General features: G+C 40.5%; 1 non-coding gene across 1 annotated transcript; it reads left to right on the top strand.

Annotated features, from left to right (window-relative positions):
• The first annotated feature begins 6735 nt into the window (after nucleotides 1-6735).
• On the top strand, nucleotides 6736-6839 carry LOC112739780 (small nucleolar RNA R71). The gene has a single exon (XR_003170720.1). It is a non-coding gene; the product is annotated as a small nucleolar RNA R71 (small nucleolar RNA).
• The last annotated feature ends 401 nt before the right edge of the window (nucleotides 6840-7240 follow it).

Genomic DNA, 7240 nt, shown 5'->3' with positions numbered 1-7240 from the left:
GTGGAGATAGGAAGGGCAGCCCTGGAGGTCGAACACGTTTAACCTCCAGTTTGAGGTCAAACTGGAGGTTAAACGTGGAAGCTTGGAATGGTGGCCCTGGAGGTGTCGAACACGTTTAACCTCCAGTTTGAGGTCAAACTGGAGGTTAAACGTGGAAGCTTGGAATGGTGGCCCTGGAGGTGTCGAACACGTTTAACCTCCAGTTTGGGGTCAAACTGGAGGTTAAACGTGGAGATGGAGAGAGCAACCCTGGAGTGAAAAAACTATCGAACACGTTTAAGCTCCAGTTTGAGTCAAACTGGAGCTTAAACGTGGAATGGCCCCTGGTACTCTTCCTGGTTCTGGCGTTTAACCTCCAGTTTGAGGTCAAACTGGAGGTTAAACGTGGAACTCCTCCCTGGGTGGCATACTCATTCTGGCGTTTAACCTCCAGTTTGAGGTCAAACTGGAGGTTAAACGTGGAATGCTCCTTAAGTGAGGCTTTTCATTCTGGCGTTTAACCTCCAGTTTGAGGTCAAACTGGAGGTTAAACTTCAATCCCAGCATTTCTTATCCTTCATGATTTTGGCGTTTAAGCTCCAGTTTAGGCTTAAACTGGAACTTAAACTCCACATGTGATATTCAAGCTTCCTTTATTGATTTTGTTGCTTCCTTGCTTAGCCTCTTCTTCCCTGAAATCATCCAAACAATTGCATCAAAGTCTTGCAAAATTTCATGAGAAATCTTTCATTCATAGCATTTAAGTAATACAACTAAAACTCATGGAATTTGCATCAAAATCATATTGTTTGGATGGTTCATTACTTTGTTCTTCATTTAACCATTTTTGGTTACTTTAAGCTCAAGAAAATGCATAAAACAACTAAAACTAACAGAAAAATGCTAGTGAAACTAGCCTATGATGCCTTGGCATCACAACACCAAACTTAATACTTGCTTGTCCCTAAGCAAGTCCTGAGTTATTTGAGAAGAAAGTATGAACAGAAAGTAATTACATTGGCTATATTAGCAAGCATTTGAAGTTCATCAGAAGGGTTTTATGCAGAAAGTTGCAGCATCACTTTTTCATACTTATCAGGTAGGATTATCACTTTTTCATTGCATCCATCAAAAATTGCTATGGACTCCTGTTATTCTTATGTCTTTGGCACTTTTCTCTTTTTTTGTTTTTCTTTTCTTTTTCTTGGAGCTTCTTTTGCTCCTTGTTTGCTTAGTGTCATGTGTTGCACAAGCCTTTGGCATTTTCTTTTTCTTAACAGTGCACTACACATATCCACTTTAGGCATTTTAGTTCACATTTCTTCTTGAGACATTGGTGCCCAGCACCTCTTTGTGTGACTAAATGTTTTGTATTTAGGTTGCTCTTGATAATGGACTTTTGGTTGATAATCCCGGGTTAGTTAACCCAAGTTACCGAGTGTTGAAACACTCCTCAGAACCTATTCATCCAAGCATATCCTTAATACATAAACACCACAGGCATTTGTCTCAGAAGTTCAAACCATTGGTGCCTAGCTTATTTTCTCAATTTTTTTGCTTTTTGGTTGCCTTTTTCCGTGGCTTTTTCTTTTCCTTTTTCTTTCTTTTTCATGGCCAAAGACATTTATTCATCAAGATCCATAGACAATTTTTACTTCTACATAAAAAATGATAATTCTACACTCTAATTTTAGTGATGTGACTAAACAATCAAGCATGCATACCACCACTTAATTCTACTTGATTTGTCACTAATTTAGCCAAGTTACTTTTGTTCAAACTTTTCTTTTATTTTTGAAACAGAACAAGCATGGCAGGCACTAGTTTAAGAAGGTGAAGTTATATCCAAACATCTAGGCATTCACTTTATTCAAAGCACTTAACAAACACACATACTAAAAAAAACGACTCATAAAAAAGGGACTCCTCCTAACACTTAAATGACTTATGATGAAAACACGTTCATAAAGACAATTCACCAATTATCATTTGATTATTAAGGAACGAGACCACCTCTTATTTATTGCTTGGTTCTTCTTAATTCTTGGGATCCTGCTTCTTCTTGCTTCCTGCCTCTTTTTGACCACTTGTGCTTCCTTTGTCTTTTCTTATGAGCTTTTTCCAGAATCCAGCCTTTTTCATCGTTTCTTCCACTCCTTTTTCAAGGATCATTGCCTTGTTTATTTCTCCTTCTTTCCTCCCTTTGAAATACTCATCATAAACTGGGAATGCTGGGTCCATCTTGTGTAGATGTTCCCCTATGTAGTTAAGCTTGATTTGCGAACTGATGTTGTAGTCAGCTTGGACTGAGTATCTTGCATTCTGTAAAGTGGTGGCTTCCTTGATTGCCAAGACATTGGCATCTTGGTGTTGGCATATGTGGCTGAAGGATTCCTGTAAGTGTAGATTTTGTTCCCTTTGCAGATCAAAGAATCTTGATTCAAAGTTCCTTTGCATATCCATCATTTTTAGATGAAAGTCTTCTTGTCTTTCCTGAGACCTCATGTATTGTTGAGACATTCCTTCCATGATTTCCTGCATTCTGCTCATATCCATGGGGTCTCTGGGAATTCGTTGTCTTCTTTCAGGAGTTGCTTGCTCTTCTTGCTCTTCTTCTCTGTCTTCTCCTTCCTGTCTTTCTTGTTCTGCTTCTTGCTCGGCTTCCACTTGTTGCCCTTCTTCATTTCTTCTTCTTGTATGTCTTGGAGGATTTGGGCCAAGAGTCATTCTGTGTGCAGTTATGGCCAGCCCAGGATATAGCCAATTAGGTCTTTCATCCTCAAGTGGTACTTGGGCATCGATGCATAGTCTAATGATGGTGCTAGGGAAATGAAGCCAGGATTCAGGGTCACTTTTCTCACTAAACTCTTGTATCTGTTCAGCAATGAGTTTATGAACTTTGATCTCTCCTCCAACCATAATGCAATGTAGCAAGATGGCTCTTTTAGGGACTATTTCTGAAGAGTTTGCAGTGGGTAGGATGGATCTCCTAACTATTGCATACCACCCTTTAGCTTCAGGTGTTAGGTCTCCCCTTCTCAAGACTCTTGGAGCCCCTCTTGTTTTTCTCACCCATTCAGCTCTGATGGCACAAAGGTCTTCAGCAATAGTTGTATAGTCAGGTTCTCCTCTCATCCTTTCTTCATAACTTGCTTGGCTGAAATGTATGTTTTTCAGGCCAAGAGTTTTCATGATTGCTTTGGGACTGAAGTCAACTTCCACCCCTCTCACATAGCTTTTGTATGTGGGGTTCTTGGTTTGATCCTCCCTTACTGCATTTGCATAAAACTCCTTCACCAAGTTGATGTTGATTCTAGTGATTGGCTTAGTTAGGAGCTCCCACTTCCTCTTTTTGATCTTTTCCCAAACACCTGGGAACTCATCCTTTTCAAGTTCAAAGGGGACCTCAGCTAGTACCGTTTTAGGTCTCATCCATTCGGCTTGAATCTCATGGAACACTGATCTGTATCTCCATGCATCGAATCCCCTGTTTTCCTCCATTGGCTGCTTGTCTTTTCTTCTTTTGTGGCTAGATGAAGCTGCCATTGGTTTTTTTTTTTTAGTTTTGGTAAGTGACAACTAAAGTTGACAAGGTGAAGCAAGAAGTGTTGTTGGAGGTGTGGTGAGATTGTTTTCGGCAAGAGATGGTTATGCTATGATGAAGGAAAAAGTGTATGAAGGAGGATTGATGGTGTGGGACTCGTTCCCCAAGTGGTTCTTTATAGTGCCCATGAGTGAAAAATGAACGGCTAGGGTGGTTTGTGAAGGGTGGCTTGATGGTAAATATATGAATTGTAGATAAGGACGATTGGCTTTTCATTTTCTTGGAAGTATTCTGGATGCATTAGGTTGTACATGTAGCTTTCTTTTCTTGCAGAACTTCCTTTTCCCATGTGTTAGTTTCAAAGCTTTATGAATTTTCTTTTTGACTAAGCACGTACCTCCCTTTGTCTTTTTCCTCCATTTTTGTCTTTTCTTTTGTACCTGCACAAACAAACAAATTTGCTATCATTTTTCGGTCCATGTGAATTATGAATAGTATTTGCACATGTAAATCAATGCTTGTCTTTATGAGCTTATAGCCGTGACTTCTACATGTATGCACACTTATTATTTGGACACCAAACTTAGTTTTTGGTTAAGTCTCCTGATGACATGACATCCATATTGGTTGTCCTTAATGAGTGTGCATATTTCTAATAAATCATAGTCACCTTGGCTCTTTGATTCTAAACAAAGTGACTACCCTAAGTAATTGAAACTAAAGCATTAAGACATATGAATGGTATACTTGTCATGAATTTTGAAATCCAGAGGAACTTCTTGCTTTTCATAAACTGTGTTCAAAAAGAACACCAAACTTAATGTTTGGTTGTGCACCTTGAATGAAAGATGGAATTCAATTTGAGTAAGATTTGGGAGTGCCATCAGGCACACCAAACTTAGAGACCAATTGTAATTTACATGCACGGTTTAGTGCACTTAATCAATAGTTGTCCTGAGGATTCAAGTTCATGCATAAGAAACCATACTTTATTAGATGTAAAGCAAAGCACTAAAGATTAAGGATACTAAAAACATGGGTTGCCTCCCATGAAGCGCTTATTTAACGTCACTAGCTTGACGGTTGTCCCTTGTTAGGGTGGATTGTAGTGCTTGACGTCCTCTCCTCTCACTATGAAAACGTCCCCTCTTGATTCATTCATGACCTCTAAATGTTCCATAGAAAGAACTTTCTTGATTGTGAACACTTGAGGGAGCTGGGAAGGAATGGTCTTGAGGCCAGGTGGGATTGGCAGATAATGACTTGAGATCACTTTATCTCCTGGAGAAAAACCTTCAGTGGGAATTTTCTTGTTTCTCCATCCTCTTGGCAATCTCCCTATCACTCTTCCCTTTCTCTTGAGGATTTCTTCATTGACCTTTATGTCAGGAGGATCCTTCTGATCTGTTTCCACTGATTCTTGTGGCTCTAACTCTTGCAACTCTTGTTTGCCATCCAATGACTGTTTTAGAGTCTCAGCTGCTGGATTACTTTCCTCCAAACACGGATGGCTACTATCATCTTTAGGCTTTTCAGATTCTGGTTCAGGTTCAGATGCAGGTTTGAAGATTTTGAACATGAGCTGTTCATCATGTATTCTCAGAATTAGCTCTCCTTGTTCTACATCTATGAGCGCTCTAGTAGTGGCTAGAAATGGTCTGCCCAGAATGATAGGGTGTAAATAGCTTTCCTCCATGTCCACAATGACAAAGTCTGTGGGGAAATAATAATCTCCCACTTTCACCAGCACATTTTCAACTACCCCTTCAGCTTGCTTCTGAGTTTTGTCAGCCAGTTGTATGATTACATCAGTGGATCTCACCTCATTCAGTTGTAGCCTCTTCATAAGAGTTAGAGGCATCACATTTATGCTAGCTCCTAGATCACAGAATCCTCTGTCAATTTTTGTTTCCCCTATGATGCAAGGGATATGAAAACTTCCTGGGTCCGTTTTCTTAGAGAGTGTGTCCTTCTTGATGAGAGCACTGCATTCTTTGTTCATTGTTACCGTTTGTCCTCCCTTCAAAACTCTTTTCTTGCTTAACAATTCCTTTAAATACTTGATGTGTGTGGGCATTTGATGAAGAATCTCAAGAAAGGGAATATTGACATGCAGAGAGTTAAATGTCTCGAGAAACCTTGAATAGGTTTTCCTTTTTTCTCCTTCTCCTAACCTCTCAGGAAATGGTGCTTTTGGTTGGTATACTTCCATCATGCCTTTTTGCAGATCCTTGGCTTGCTCAGTTCCACTTTCCTGCTTAACTTCTTCCACACCTTCTTTCAAGATTTCTGGTTCCTGCTGTGAGGACCTGATTCCTTCTTCTTCTGAGACTTCCTTCAATATGGTGATGGCCTTGCACTCTTCCCATCTTACTCTCTTTTGTTCCCCCTTAGGATTCTTTTCTGTGTCACTAGGGAATACTGCAGTTGATTTGGGTGCCTGTTGAGATAGCTCTCCTACTTGAGATTCCATCCTCTTGATTTTTTCACCATGGTTTCTTAAGGTAGTTCTCACATCATCCCTGAAGCTCTTCAATTCAATTATGTCTTGGCTCATGGTTGCCATCATTCCTTCCATCCGGTTTAATTGATCTTGAAATTGTTGGTTCGGATTAGGTTGGGTATGTTGATTATTTTGGCCATGATATGATGATTGGGGGTAAGTGTTTTGTGTGGCTTGGTATGATCTTTGGTTGGAGTTTTGGTATGTGGAATTGTTTTGTTGGTTGTGGTTGTAAGGTTTGTGGTTTTGTGGCTGGGTTTGTTGGTTTCCCCACCCAAAGTTTGGGTGGTTTCTCCAGCCTGGGTTGTAAGTGTTGGAGTGTGGATCATATGATTGCCTTTGTTGGTTTCCCACATAGTTAACCTCATCCCAATCACCTCCTTCAATGCCTACTTCCTCTTGATCTTGTGTGTGTATTGCAGCCACTTGCTTTGTTTCTAATTGCCTGGTAAGCTCTGCTAATTGTTTGGCAAACACCTTGTTTTGGGCTAGAATTGTATCAACATGGTTCAGCTCCATGACTCCCTTAGTGTTGTGCCTTTCTGATGCATAATAGTACTCATTCTCAGCCACTGTCTCGATCACTTCAATGGCTTCTTCCACAGTCTTTTTCTTGTTCAATGAACCTCCTGATGAATGGTCTACAGCCTTCCTTGATTCATAAGAGAGCCCATCATAGAAGATGTGCAATTGCACCCAATCATGGAACATGTTTGGTGGGCATTTCCTTGTCAAGTCCTTGAATCTCTCCCATGCCTCGTAGAGAGTTTCACCATCTTGTTGTCTAAAAGTCTGGACCTCAGATCGAAGCCTATTGACCTTTTGTGGAGGGTAGAAACGTGCCAGAAACTTGCCTTCCACCTCATCCCATGTGGTTAGACTCCCCCTTGGGAATGATTCCAGCCACTTAGCTGCCTTGTCCCTAAGTGAAAATGGGAACAAGAGCAGTTTATAGGCATCTTCCTGGACTCCATTGGTCTTCACAGTGTCACAAATTCTCAGGAACTTTGTGAGATGTTGGTTTGGGTCTTCATTAGCACTTCCTCCAAAGGAACAATGATTTTCCACCAATGATATTAGCTGTGGCTTGAGCTCAAAATTGTTGGCCTGAATGGGTGGTTTCTGGATGCTACTACCACAATTCCCAGAGGTTGGGTTTATGTATGAACTAAGAACCCTCCTCTCAGGAATGGCATTGTTTCCATCAGCTCTCT

This window comes from Arachis hypogaea, chromosome 13 (assembly GCF_003086295.3).
Source record: "Arachis hypogaea cultivar Tifrunner chromosome 13, arahy.Tifrunner.gnm2.J5K5, whole genome shotgun sequence".
NCBI lineage: Eukaryota > Viridiplantae > Streptophyta > Magnoliopsida > Fabales > Fabaceae > Arachis > Arachis hypogaea.
This window is presented reverse-complemented; position numbering and strand designations above follow the sequence as displayed.